Source organism: Lygodium microphyllum, chromosome 7 (genome assembly GCF_053477565.2).
Source record: "Lygodium microphyllum isolate KBCC chromosome 7, Lygodium_microphyllum_v1.1.10, whole genome shotgun sequence".
NCBI lineage: Eukaryota > Viridiplantae > Streptophyta > Polypodiopsida > Schizaeales > Lygodiaceae > Lygodium > Lygodium microphyllum.
Genome location: NC_141141.1, coordinates 118,301,990 through 118,317,485, shown reverse-complemented (window position 1 = coordinate 118,317,485; position 15,496 = coordinate 118,301,990).

Sequence of the window (15,496 nt, the reverse complement as noted above, 5' to 3'; positions counted from 1 at the left end):
AGGAGATCTAGGTTTAGCCTCTCGTAGCTATGGGATTTCTAGTACTTGTTTTCTTGAGGGCATTTAGATTTAGGTGACAAGTGATGTTGCAAGTAGAATTATTGAGTCTCAAACAGTTGTGGCACCATGATTTCGGGATGTGATAGTTTACGTAACCATATCCATCTATTGTCCTCATAGTAGCCTTATGCCCTTAGCAAACTTTTAGGGACCCACCTAGCTCAATTCTGGCTACAATGTTAACATTTTTTCCTTGCTTGTTAAGTTGTATATTTATTGGCTAGTTGGCATGAGGATAGGCCTCTCTATTATGGCACTCTATTTTGGAGATCATATCTATCAAAATGTATTTTGGCTTTGTGGTTGTACTTATTGATTTATGTTGTTTTTCTTGTGCTTGGAGCAATTGATTGAGAAATGCATTACCCCCTTCCTTGGAGGTTGTTTTGACTGAGTTTGTGGATGTTGGTGGTGTTGCATTCATTGAAGGAGATGCATACATTTACCCTTAGAAAAAGTAATAATTATCAGTACATTTTGCAACTCCAAATGAATGTGCTATGTTTCCAAATTAACCATACACTTGGTCTGCCATTAAATATGCAACTCAATAATGTTTCATTTCCAATTCCTTCTTTGTTAAGTAACACATACAAGATTTTAGGCACTTTCAATCTCAAAAATAAACATCAATTGGCACTTTCATAATAAGGTATAAGGGGTACCTCTGTATGGTTTCACCTTTGCAATAGCATCACAATGTGTAAGGGTTGCCCAAGGTTAGTCTAGTAACAGTATGCCATAACATTACAATCAACAGCTTCATCAATTAAGGCATCAATCATGTGCACTTGTCTTGACGCTAGCTTGACCCTTAGATAGGTAGTGGGTATCAACTCTTCATTTCCAAGGTCAAGCTCACTGAGCCTTATAGCACCTATAGCCATTAGTGTGGTAGCATCATTGGGGATTCATACAATGGATGTGCTGGTTGATAATATTTTTTATTTGATTGCCAGTGAGAAAACATGTGTCGTTAAGTGTCTCAAATTCAATGTTGTTGATTCTATTAATTGAAAACATGTGGGAAGAATCTAGGTATTTACATTTCATCATCTTTATATTGCCCTTAATAGAATAAAGCAACACTAGGTCATGTTTTTGGAAAGCTTATTGTTTGATATGTTTGTTAAACCCTGCCTTCTATGAATCTTTCTCACTGATGGCAGTGTGTGTTGCCAATAATCTAGTTTCAAAAAACCATTCTAACTTTAGCATAGCAACAAACGGTTCTCGTCCAAGTGTCCCAACCTTCCTATCTCTCTCGCATGACTATTCTTAAGCTAGGGATAAATAATTTAATAGACAAGTCTTTTTACATGTGCCATATGTCATTTTAAAGGGAGTATAGTTGGTAGGAGTCTTGTATGATGTTTATTATGCCCGTAGTACCACCATGAGTTTACTATCCTAGTTGCTTCAACAAGTAGATAATACTATTTTGGTAAGCACATTAATTAAGATTTTGTTGGTAGCTTCTACTTAGCCATTTGCTTTTGAATAGTAGGGAGAAGATTTTTTTGTGGATAACCATGAACGTGGACATAAAAAATGTGATCATCTCATTAATGAAATGTGTTCCTTGGTTGCTCACAATCTCAAGGATCAGCCAAATTGAGAGATCACTTACTCCCATAAGAATTTTGATGTCATCTTGGCATCTTTTTTTCACATGGCACTAGCGTCAATCCACTTGGTCTAGTAATCAATTTGCAATAATGATTGCAACAATGATGTATCTTAGCTTGTGAATATTGAGCTACAAGACTTTTAGACCTAATAAAATCTATCCCCCCACTTCTCAAAGGGTTTTCATTCTATATCAATGGAAGTTCCATATTTTCCTTTCTAATTGGGACTTTTGTACATTGGAATACATCACAATGTTTCATAAACTTAGTAACATCATGGAAGATAGTGGGCTACCACAACAAAGATTGCAAGTTCTTTCATGTGATGGAGTCTCCATCGAAATGACCTTTGGAAATTTCTACATGCACTTTAGCCAAGTCTCCATGCACCTCCTGCTTGCAGATGCACTCTCTCGATAGGTGAGCTTGGTTCAATTGGTACACTTGTCTAGCAATCAACTAGTAGGGCTACGCTTTGATTATGAGACAACAATGTCTAGCCTTTTCTATTGGATGATCAAGTATTCATTTTTCCAAAATCTCAATAATTCATCATCCCAATGTGGCATGAGGCCCACCATAAAAAGATCCTCCTCTCTAGATACTCTAAATAGGTGAGCATCTGAGAGATGATACACAATGCCATTCCTTGCAAGCTCTTCAATTGGGATTCAAGAAAAATGATATGCCATGTAATGTTTATTCCCTTTTTATAGAACTAATAAGAAATCAAATTCAAGGAGTAGTAGTAGCAAAGCCACTAGAATATGCATCTAGTCACATACAACTTTTTGGTAGGTATAATAGGGTCTCATGATCCAAGAAAAAGGTGAACAGTATTGCTAATAAATAACAAATTTTCTTTTTCATGGCAAACACCATTGCTAATCCTTCCCTTTGGGTAGTGGAATAATGCATTTTCTATATCTGTGAGTGGGTGGCTTGCAAAGCTCACTGGATGCAATTTTTTGTAGGTATAATAGGGTCTCATGATCCATGAAAAAGGTGAATGGTATTGCTAATAAATAATGGATTTTCTTTTGCATGGAAAACACCATTGCTAATCCTTCCCTTTGGGTAGTGGAATAATGCATTTTCTATATCTGTGAGTGGGTGGCTTCTTGCAAATTTCACTAGATAGTCCAAGTTATGCTCTTGAGGCTTACACAAGTTTACTCCTAGAGAAATTTCAAAGTGAATGTAATAATTGAACATGGGGCTCGTAAAATTGGTGTTTCTATCAGAGCCTTTTTCAGTGCCTCATAGGCATGCTCGCATTCCTCAATCCACTCAAAATTAATCAAAAACTTGTCCAAGGATTGAGCGATCATCATGTAGTTTAGCACAAATGATCAATAATAATCAATGTAGCCAAGAAAGAACTAGACTTCCTTGTAGTTCTTTGATGGTGGAAAATTGATAGTAACCTTAACTTTTGAGAAGTCAATTGCAATACCATTCTTAGATAGTGCATGTCCTAAGATGCATATATGTTTAACCCAAAAGTGGCATTTTAAGGGGCTCAAGAAGAAACCGTACTACCTACAACATTTAAAGATAGCTTGAAACTTATCCAAATATTTAGCCCAATTGATATGTACACAAAGATCATCCACAAATGCTTCCAACCATATGTGGAGCATGTCCTTGAAAATTGTGTACATTAATAATTGAAAAGTGGTAGGAGCATTGCTTAGGCTAATTGTTGCTATGTACGCAAAAATGCCGCATCCGAGTGTGGATGCCATTTTGTGCCTATTGTTTGGATGAATTTTTGCTTTGTTATAGCCCAAGAATCCATTAATGAAACTATAGGCTTCTTTTCCTATGACTCTCTCCAACATGTGATTAGTGTAGGGCAATATATAATTGTCTCTTTTTGTTGTTGCATTGACTATTTTATCATTTATGCACACTTGAATTTTTCCATTGTCATTTAGTTTAATGATAATATGTAATAGCCAATCCATATGATTGATTTCATAAATGAATCTAGCATTCAAGATTTTATCAATCTCTTCTTTGACTGCATAAGCGTGCTTACGATTCTTTGTGTGGCACCACATCTAGCACCATGGGGATGTTGTTTGGGTGACTATGTTGGTATCTTTCCTTTTGAGCTTCTCAAGGGACTAGGTAAACACATCCTTGAACTCTCGCAAAAGACTTACAAGATTAGTCTCATCATCCTTAGTAAGGTCTTCAAATATGAAGAGGGATCTAGGATTTTCACATTCTTCAGCTAAAACAACTTATTTTACTTTGGATGGCATTGCAATTGATTTATTGGTTTGTCCTTGCCACTTTTTCCCTAGCAACACCACTATCAAATCTTCTTTTTTGAACTTATTAAAGTGTTTGGGGAGGTTTTACTTTTTTTTAAAAAATTATTAGCTTCAATTTTTTTGTGAGTCTCTTTTCTCTCCTCATTTAACCTTTGCAGTCATAGGTAGGTTGTTCGAGTTGTTGTTAGAGTTGACTTTTGATTTGGAGTTAAAATTGCAACATTAGCTAAATGAGGGTGTTTCTTTAGGCTGTTTAGCTCACATGTGGTCCTAATTTTACATAACATCACAGAATTAGTTTTGCTACATTCGATTTGCTCATAATCTAGCACTTCTAGATACTCCAATCAGGTCCTGTGACAATACATTTTAACTACTTTATTAATTAGTAATACTTACATTTTCATGGATTTGGAATAATCACTATTTCTTCTATTGTGTGCCCATCATTTTCTCCCTCCAATTCACATTTAGTGTTAGTACTTTTTGTATCTTTTGCATCTCAAACTCATCATCAGATCAATGCTTCTTTCTCCAAATCAGCACTCTTCTCAAGAAGCACCCAATTCATTAGTGAATTTAGATCATGCACCTTGGTCCACCTCCATCCTCAAGCCTTCAAGAGCTTCTCAAGTAGTTTCAACTTTGCACTATAGTCATTCTATAGTTATTCTTTCAAGAACTCTAGAACCTTCATCAACCCTAGTTTGTTTATAGTGCATGATAGGTCATGCCAGAAAATATTTCAGTAATTCTTGACATCATACAAATGGGGATTAATGGCACATGTTGGTCTTTTGCATTGCTTATTTTATCAATTTCTCTCATAGTTATCCTCATCATCCAAGAAGGAAAAGTTAATCATAGCTAGGATATGCATCCAACCTTGCTCATCGTCATGACAAGGAATATATTCTGTGAGCGGGTCATACTTGGGTGTTGTTTTAGTTTCATCTCTTAGTCAAGTACGGATGGCATCTAGGTCAACAAGAAAGATTTTCCAAGTGTTTATCTAGATTCTACCTACCTTGAGTGATTACCAACGAACTTTAAGCCATTGCCCCAATATTTGATTGCACATCCATTTCTCCTCTAAGGCTAGGCAAGTAGGATGTCATAATCCACACCCTCCATAAATGAAGTTTTGGAAGAATTGAATCCCTATGATTTTGATTGGCTAGTCCTTCAACACTCTCAATGGCTTGACTTTTGTTCCATTAGCCAACATAACACTAAACCACATCACTTCTACATGGTGTTTGTCCCAAGCTTGTAGAACTATATGGTTGAGAGCACTAAGTCTTCCCCTTGTGTTGATAATTCCCTTTCAAGCTGTGTCACCTAATGCAACAATAGGAAGAATTGTGTGCATCTACAACCTCATGGGTCATCTTATTGCCTCTCAAAGCCTCTCAGGTTTTAATTTCAAACCTACTATTTCTTGTGTGTGGCCAATACCTCTCCTTTTTTATTGAGTAGATAGCTCACTACAAATTGTGGATGTCTCACCTTGAATAGTGATGATACCTACTAGATGAATAGCTTTCAAGTTCCTTTCCTTCAATATATCATCTACACGTATTGTCTCCTCAAAAACCCTACTAGCACATCTCTTTACAAACTCAAATTACTTGTGCTAGTGCCTTATAGACTTCCTCGTTTCAAATCCTATTACTGAACATGGTTGAGTTGATGTCCTACTATGCTTGCTCAATTATTGGGATTCTCTTTATAAAAAATTTGGATGTGTGTGATGTAACTATGGATTCGTTCTTTGTCTTATTGACTAGCATTTATCAATTTGATGATTAAATTATCAACATATCCTGCTTTAGAGAATCTCTTGATAAAGAGGTCCTTAACCTTGTCAAAATCATTACATCAACATTTTCTAACCTAGTGAACCAAGTTCCATCTTTTTTTCCAATCCAAAGCTTGTGCTCGTTGATCAATGTCCTAGAGATTATTAGCCTCACAAACTTGCTCAACTTGGTCCACAACACTATATGAAATATCTCTTGCTTGGTGCCTTTCAATTTGTTTTACCACAATAGGTATTTTAGTTTGGCTTCATGTAGTGGGTGTTATACCAAGTCTAGCTAGGAGCGAGTCTACCAATATGACACTACTATTCTCAATGGCTAAGGTATTTAGTAAGTGCTTGGTTAGGAGCTTGCTCAAGGTGAGATCTGTGTTTAAGGCTCCCTCCCTTAGGAATTGCTAGGATCCATAAGATATCATTCAACTTTGTTTCTCTCCATAATCTATTTATTTGCTACTATTGTATGTACTTGACAACTCGATGCAAAAAATCCTTCCCCAATAATCTCTCCTCTTCCAAATCTGTGTTTATGTCGTACATTATTCTTTCATGATGTAATATCTTAGTTTTCTAATCATATTGTGTGATTAAATCCTATTGAATATCTAGGGGAAATGAGCATGGTTGAAACATAAGCCATGTGCATTTGATTTTGATATAGACATTTGTTAGCTCTTCCTATGTAAGTAAAGGTTTCAATGAGGTAGATGAGATTGGATAAGATAGTGGCAACTCCTAATGAAAATTTTCTCATGCTATTAGTGTGTAAGGTGACTGTAATGTTGCACACTAGGTGCTAAATTGGTTGTTGCATAATTGGTCTCATCAACACTTGTTAAGTGTTTAGTTTCCTTTTTATGTAAATGGTAGGATATTTCCTATTCTGGTAGCCGTTTTTCTAAGTTATTTTTTTCTCTAATATGTGCTTATTGAGTTTTCTAGCGATGGATGCTTGATCCCTTAAGTTTTGCGATTCCCTTGATTTTTGGCCTTCTTGTTTAGGTTTTCTAGGTTGCTTTTGAGTTAGATAAAATCACTCTTACACATTTCCTTCTTGGAACTATCTCTTAAATAATTTTATGTTCTTGTTTAGGTTTTCTAGGTTGCTTTTGAGTTAGATAAAATCACTCTTACACATTTCCTTCTTGGAACTATCTCTTAAATTATTTTATGTTCCTATACAAGCAACCAATCTCCAATCTATGCAAGTGAGTGCAACTGCACTATGGTCATTTAGTTTTTCTTTTCTTTTCCTCAACCAATGTGATTTCATGCAATATAAGTAGTTCCATGGAGATCATGCTCTAGAAAGCTCTTTACTTTCCATTCAAAAAGTGATGTGTAGAAATAGTCATTAACCACAATCAATGCATTCACACATTGCAACTTTGTTAGCCCCTTCTCAATGATTCCACCCCTTGCAAATAACTTCATGGGTGATTTAGGGCATAGCTAAAGTCCTCTCATGGTTTTTTTCATTTAATCAAGTTCAAAGCTAGGACTATCAGTCTCTTTGTGTGCACATCTCTTGAGATTAAAGGTTTTATTTTTTTCTTTTTCTCCATTCCTCGCTCAAGTTATTCTCATGACATGGATCTAGGAAGTCTCCTAGTGGTTATGGTCCTTAATCTTGGCTAGTACTCTCTCTTGTGGTTGTGTTCTCACTAGATGGGATCTAATCTAGCTAAATTTGGACATGGGTCCTGCCTTGAGCTTGGTTCTAGAATATTGAGAAGAATCCAATGAGGATTCTAAGGTCCTCTATGTGATTGGTTTCTAGATTGTTTCTAGGGATGTTTGGGGAGCAAGATTAGGTCATGTGCAAGGTAGACAAGATTGTGGATTTGTGTGGCTTGAATGGGCAACCTAATTCAAGATGTGGGTTCAATTTTGGAAGGTGGGATTGACTAATGTTCTAGTGCTCAACCTAAACTGGTTAGTTGGCCATAAATATAAGACTTACTGGTTGAGGAGAGACATAAGGTGAGTGTCTTGGACACTTAGTCCAAGAAATTAGCTTGAGTGTGGAGTATAATGCTAGTTAAGCTCAAGCAAGGAGGCTTGAGATGAAAGTGGTAGTTCTTGGACAACACTTACTAATAATAAACACAAAAAAGCAGGATTTGTACCTCTTTCCACTAGTTGTTTCTATCAGAACCTTACATTTAGCTTCCAAGGTCTCTTCCTCAAGTTTTAGGCTTTTTTGTTACTTTTGGGGCTCCAAGACAGGACCATAGAATGACCAAGATTTGGGATGACCAAGTTTTCCTTAAACAAGTCAAAGCAATACACCTTCTACTTGCTCAGTTAGCCTTTCTTGGAATTGAGTGCTTCCATTGAAACTCCTTTGATTCAAAAGATTTGAAGTTCTAGAATGCTTCTTCCACTCTTGACTATTTTCCACTCAAATGGTCCACTCCTAAATTCCAATATCAAATTGGATGGGCAAAGTGCCTATGGTCAAGGGTAACTTCTCCTTCCTATTTCTATAGCTCTACCCTAGTTTTACACAATCACCTCGAAGGATAATAGGTGCTTTTTCTTGCTATTCAACCCTCTTGGTGTTGAGATGTGGCATTAAAACTATTGAGAAAGATTTTTCAATGAGCTACAAATCAATATGTTGGAACTTCACTTGATGACAAGCATGTACCTCATTGCAAGGCTTTCTATTTCTAAACAATCATCAAATTCAATCATTGCAAGGCTTTTTATTTCTAAACAATCATCAAATTCAATCTACACAAGTATTGAAATCACCACAATCTTAGCAAGAGCCATTGGGTAGTTCCAAAGAAATTAAAGTCCTTGACCAAGCAATTGAATGCTTAAATTAGGTGATGATCATGATCAAGAGACAATCACATAGTAGAAACATAAGTAATTAATCAAATGCTTTCTATGCTATACAAATAGAAAGGTCTCTAATTGACATATTTGAGTGCTACTCCATTGCCTCTCGAATTGAATAGCCTTTTTTCTATGATGCATTGCAACTCAAATTGATGGGATATCGTTGTGAGGCTAGAGGAGGGTCAACTCATGAGTCTCACACATGATATGTTGCTTGAACATGCCTCATGGATCGAATGACCGAGGTGATCCTAACTCTTGCTATTTGCCATTGTAAGAAAAAGATTTTGGGACTAGAGAGATTTGATTCTAAGAACAAGAATTACAAAATCCAAATTCACAAGTGTTGAATCAACAATCATATTCCCCAACTAGGAGTAAAATGCTAGATTGTAAGGGGCAACTCAATGACCTATAACTACGATCACGAGTTGATGCTTGAATGGATAGAGTTGCTTGTCGCAATTCGCAATAATTAAGACCCTAGAGTTAAGCATAAAGTGGAATGGATGTATCACCTATCATCAATTGTTGGATACATCTCTGAGAATCAAACATCAATTAGCAAGAGTTTCATGTCACTTTTAGGCCTTTTAGCATGTAGAGAGAGTGCACTCCACTAATGCCCAATTTTAACATCATTTTAGCATTGTAAACATTGAGTTTCTACCAATTAATCTTGAAAGAGGACTCAATGCTACATTTTATAATTCAATTGATATCTTTGTATTACTTTTTGAACCATGAAAGGTTGACTATATCCTTGGCTAATCCTATATTGGGGATTATTGTGGAAGAACCCTCTAATTCCAAAATATAGATATTATTGCCCTAAACCAGGACTAAAACAATGCGATGAAGGTGCTCGCTTTGCGATTCGCATGAGCAATACAAGAATTTCAAGATTTGATAGTAAATAATTATAGTAAGGCATTTGCTTTATTACTTTTGCATGTTTTTTGGGCATGCGTTTATTTGTTTATTGGCTATTCGCAATATATGTGAAATTATTACTTTTCTATTAAGCCATCTAAGCATTGAGAGGAGGAAGCTTCCGTTACAAATTTTTTGAAAATAATTTTGGTATTTTTAAAATAATTTAATTATTTTTAAAACTATTAGTTTTATTAAAATGTCTAAATTAATTATTACTTTTCAACAATAAAAAAGATTAATTGTTAGTTTTATTGAGATAGATTGGAGTGATTGTCATTTTTCAATAGTAATGTTTTACTATCACATTTTAGCATTTTCTCTTATTGAGGGGAAAAAAGGTGTCTGAAATATTTCAATATTCATTTCCTCCTATCTTCCCTCTACTCCATAGCCCTTGGATTTCCTCTTTGTTTTCTCTCCACTCCACTGCACATTTCTTCTCTCCATCTTCCTACTCCATGGAGGTATCTTTTTGGTACAGAAAACCTAGTGCTTCCATTGAATCGATAGTATTTTATAATACACTCGATGAGTAAGATGTGTGGGTTTTCTTGGCTACAACAAAGGGAAGTTGGATAATCATGCAGCAAAAGAAAGTGGATGAGATTCTTGATAGCCAACCCTTTCTTATTATGATGGAATGGCAGGGTAACAGATTTTTGGCTTGGTGGATCCAAGCGGACAATCAAAGAAGTGTGCATACAACACATGTTTTCATGCATGGGGAGCTTCACCTTGAGCCTAATGCCTCTAATCTCCCTCTCCATAGACCCAACTATTAGTGCAATATGTTTGCATCTACTTTCTAGTATGAATGAAGGTTAGTCTTTCTTATTCATCTTGTAATTGGTAAGACCATTTGATATTAATAGTTTCTTATCCATAAATTCTCAAGGATTGATAGCTAGTGGAATGTGTGGTAGATTTTCTAAATGTCATCCATATCTCCATTGGTGAAGAGCTTTATAAGGGGAGGAACAAAGTAACACTAGTTGAGAGGGGCATATTCTTTTACGACCATTTTCACCTACCACCTTCCTCTAATGAGTAGTGATGAATGTTGTCAAACCTTCGCCTTCTAGATTTTAAGAATAGAGAGTGGTTGTTGCAAGATTCAAGGATATGTGAGATTCACATGTGCAAAATTTTTCATAAGGTACTAAAATGCCTAAAGCTCAACATTTCAAGTAGGCAAAGAAAAATATCTTCTTTCATGCCTATAGCCATTTTTGTGGACTTCTTCTCTAGCATTGAAGTCCACACCTCAAGAATCATGTTCATATTGAAGTGCCCAAATATGAGATAGTATTCTAGAGTTTGTGGATACAAAAGTACAAGTTGGAATCTCTTGCGAAGTGTTGTGTATATGATTTCCACTCAAAACTTCATCATGAGATTTTTCTACAGAAGATGGCACCATGTTTGCTAGAAGTTGATGCCATTAAACCAATATATGAGGGACTTTTTTAGAAATTCAATACAAGATATTGATGTTTGGCTAAACTGTGAACTTTTGATGATTATAAAGCTAGGGTCAATATGCACATTATGCCAATTGATGAGAAACTTGCACAATGAATATATTCAACTTTCTAATTCGTATAACTTCTAGGTTGATGTTAAAAAGATATAACCTTGTTTGTTTTACTTTACATTCACATTATCAAAGGATTTGTTTGCATCACATTATCTCTAATTACTCTCTCTTGATGTCTCATAAGTCCCAATGAGAAAAGAAAAGAGCTTTACATGTAAATAAATAATAGATAATGATGTGACATTAGAAAGCCATTAATTCACCTTGCACACATGTATTAGTAGAGGCCATTACACATGCCTTTTCCACATAACAAAGACAAACATTTCAAGAGCCTTTTGTACACAAGAAAAAAAATACAACAAAAAAATATTAATCAACAAATTTAGCAATATGAACAAGAATATATTTTTTTCCATTTCCATTTTCTCATGTGTTGTGTACAAAGTGATGAATGAATGAGATGTTGCAAAATTATAAATAAAGGCCTTAAAGGCCAAGGTCAAGAGATTATTGAGAGAGGGGACCGAAAGGTCAAGCAGGAGGGTAGCAAGGTTTTCGTGGGTAGGGAGGTTGTGGTTGGGATTGGGAGGATTGATATGATGCCTCCACCCTCTACAACTGCTATCCATTGCCTGCAACCAGCTCTTCAAAGCCATCCTTGATTAAACCATTCTTCCACATCTACCATATTGACATCAAGTTACTATATGGTGTCTTCATGCACATGTAGAGCCCTTACCTATGCTTCTTCCTCCTTTGCACACACACACTCTCTCTCCCATTTATCTCTTTGTAAAAGTGTTTTCTTAGATCAGCCATGCACTCAATGAGAATGGTGTCAAGCTATATATCAAGAGCATGCTCCTTCTCTATCAAAAGTAGTGGTGGTTATTACTGATATTTTCTCAGATGAGATAAAGTATAGATAGAAAAGAAAGAAAGTGAGGAAGAGATGGGGGTTGGTAGTTGAGAGGGCTTGGCCTATGGTTGGCAAGGCTTGGTGATCTATGGCCCAATGGGGCTTGGTATGGGACTATAGGGACTCAAACTCAATCTAGTTGGGCTTGCTTAGGGGCACTTAGGAGGATTTTGTTCATGCTCTTTATAATTGTCAATGAGGTTCAACAAGCTCTATCTAGGGCTTGAGATGAGGTGTTGCTCTTGCTCTTTGTAACTATGTGTCTTTCTCATGGGAGATAGAGGATCTCAGCCTAGCTCATTATTAATGAAGAGGTGGGATAGTAACAATTTCTGACATCATGCAACAATCTTAGATCTCCACATGATTCAAAAGTTTGTAATATTAAAGTTGGAAGTGGCACAACCTATTATGGGCACGGGCTATAAGAAAATATGCATCTTTAGAAAATGTTATAAGGAAGTCTTCAGCAATCTCCTAAAATGTGAGAATTATTGAGAAGGTCCATCACATATCTATGGCCCAATAACCATAGATTTCTTGGACCAATCTTTGAAATAACAAGCATGATATTGGAGGTTGCAATTGAAACTTTATCCTGCATTCTTGCTAAGAATTTCACAATGAGCTTGATATCTTTTGTGCCTTTTGTGGGAGGGACCCCCCCCCCCCCCCATGAACCCTAAAACATAGACCATAAAGAGTTGCCACAAATAAACAAAGACTATTCCATTACATTTATGAAATAAAAACCACTAGATGGTGATTTTCAAATATAAGACCATCAAACAAGGTCACCACCAAAGTGATAGAAGTTACCTTGTGGCAATGGCTTGCCATAAACCACTTAGTGATGATCACAAAGACAAGAACATTGGGTGAGGGCCACCACCAAGAAATAGAGAATGCCCCATGGCAATGGGTAGCCTCTAGCACTTAGTAGTGATCCTCAAAGACAAGACCACTAGATAAGGATCAACACTTAGCAATAGAGGCTATCCTTGGACAATGGTTTAGGACAAACTGATTGATGGTGATCCTGAAAGATAAGAATAGTAGATGAGGGTCACTGCCAAGGGATAGAGGCTATTTGCAGGCAATGGGTTACTTCAAAGTGCTTAGTGATGACTCTCAAAGATAAGAATACTGAGCAAGGGTTACCATCAACAAGTGATAGAAGTTGTCCTTGTTACAATGGGTTGTCAATGAGCTGCTTACTAATGACCCTCAAAGATAAGAACTCTAAGTGATTATCATCACTAAGTGATAGAGGATGCCTTGTGGAAATGGGTTGCTACAGACCAGTTGGTGGTGACACTTGAAGAAAAAAATACTAGACAAGGGTCACTATCAAGCAACAAAGGTTGTCCCATGGAAATGGATAGTCTTGAAGACTAGAACACTGAACATATAGTGGATGGGGATTTTTCAAATATAAAACAAGGTGCATATGGTGACCCAAGATTTTTTGGAGAGAAACAACGCTCAACAAATAGGCCATGACAAGATTGGTGTTATGGTCACATATTCACTTCTTTTGGAAGTGCGCTTGTAGTGCTGATAGGTTCAGAGTTACATTCCTTCTAGTGGTGTGCTCAATGGAAACCACTAGGACTCATGGCTGGGTGAGAGGTAGAACATAAGACAAGGCGAATGTGAGAGTAAGAAAATGGAAATATGTGTACAATCCAATCTAATGGAAGAGCTTTTGCATTATTAAGAGGTTTAGGATACGGGGATGGAATATGGAGTGCTTTTACATTAACTAGTTTAGGGTGTGGGAATCAAATACTGAGTGCTTTTACATTAATGGTTTTAGGATGTGGAAATTGAGTATTAAGCACTTTTCCATCAATAGGAGAAAATTTTGATTATAAAAGTATCTTTTAATGTGCTTCTTTCACAGAGATTTGGAATTAAGGTATTTTTAGCAATAGAATCGATCATTTGTATTAAAAACTATGAAAAGCATTGCTGCTAGTATAGAAAGCCATTACATTCATTTCATAACATGACTAAATTTTTTTACATATGGGAGAATGGGGATGCATATGGGGGGATTTGGGGTCCATATGAGGGTGATCAAGAATGGGGGAATCCAAGATGCATATGGGAGAATCCAGGATTGAAGAATCCAGGATCCATATGGGAGAATTTGGGATGGAGGAATTTGGGATGCATCTAGAGGAATATAAGATGGAAATGCTAAGGAGATGGATATCAGTTGCACTAGTATTGGCAACTTGGGCACTAGCTTGTTAGATTTGGGGATGGCCTAAAGCTGAAGCAAAAGAATTAGCCACACCATTCCATCTAAAGTTATAATTCACACCATGTTTAATGACTTTATCTTACCAAAGCCTACATACTATCTGGAGTCTCTCCCTTCTGTTGTAGGTTGATAGTTTGGGGTTGGAATTTTGTGCAATTGACAATTTTTTAGGATTCCCATGCAAGAATGGTTGGGGTATCCATTATAGGTGACCCAAATGTAAGGGGGTTCGGGAGTGAGACAAGAGGTACTAAGGTATCAATATATAGGGGATAATTGAAAAGGCTTTCATGCACCAAAACTTAGAGCCAAATAAAAACCCCTGTTGAGATGAGAAAATAATGTCAATGAAAAAGCATTAGTGCTTAGTATGTAAAACCATTAATGTAAAAGCATTAGTATATGTAATGTTAATGAAAAATAATAGGTATCATCTCCAAAAAGACATGTCATAGATGTGGTGGGAGCAAGAGAGCATGTGGATTCGTCACATGGCAAATAGTAAAATTTCATAAAAATTTATTATAGGTTGAGAATCCTAAGGAAAGAACGTACCCCCCACCCCCACAACACACAAATAAGAAAAAAAATAAAAAATAAAAAATCTTAGAAAAGTACACCTTTTATTAATGCTAAATAGTACAAAATGGAACCTTGCATTAGCAATGTAACTAAAAGATATAATCACTAATTAATTCCATGGAGGGACCACTTACTATACAAGTGTACCTTGCATTGCCAAGGATAAGTCAAAAAGGGTTTACGATTTATAATTTTAGTAAGACACCCTCTCCTACTACACTTGTACTTTCTCGATCTCCTTTGATCATGATTGTTCTCTTACTCTCTCATGCATTTTCTCTCATTTGGATCCTACTTCACCCCTTCTCTCTCATTGTTACATCCTTGATAGTAGGTCAAGGAGCCCATTTAACAATGGATATTGGCTTTTCATGTGAGGTGACATCCAACAATGCAACATGTATGGGCTATTTCTAGCTTTATGCTATTTCTAACCAAACTGAATATCAACTTTATACATCTATATGCTCATTAAAGAGCCATTCTTATATGTCTACATGCTTTCCACAAGCTCATTAAAGGGCCATGTAGTTTCCTAAAGGGGATACCCTAAATGGAAGTGACCCTTGTATGGTGTAAATTAATAATGGATTACC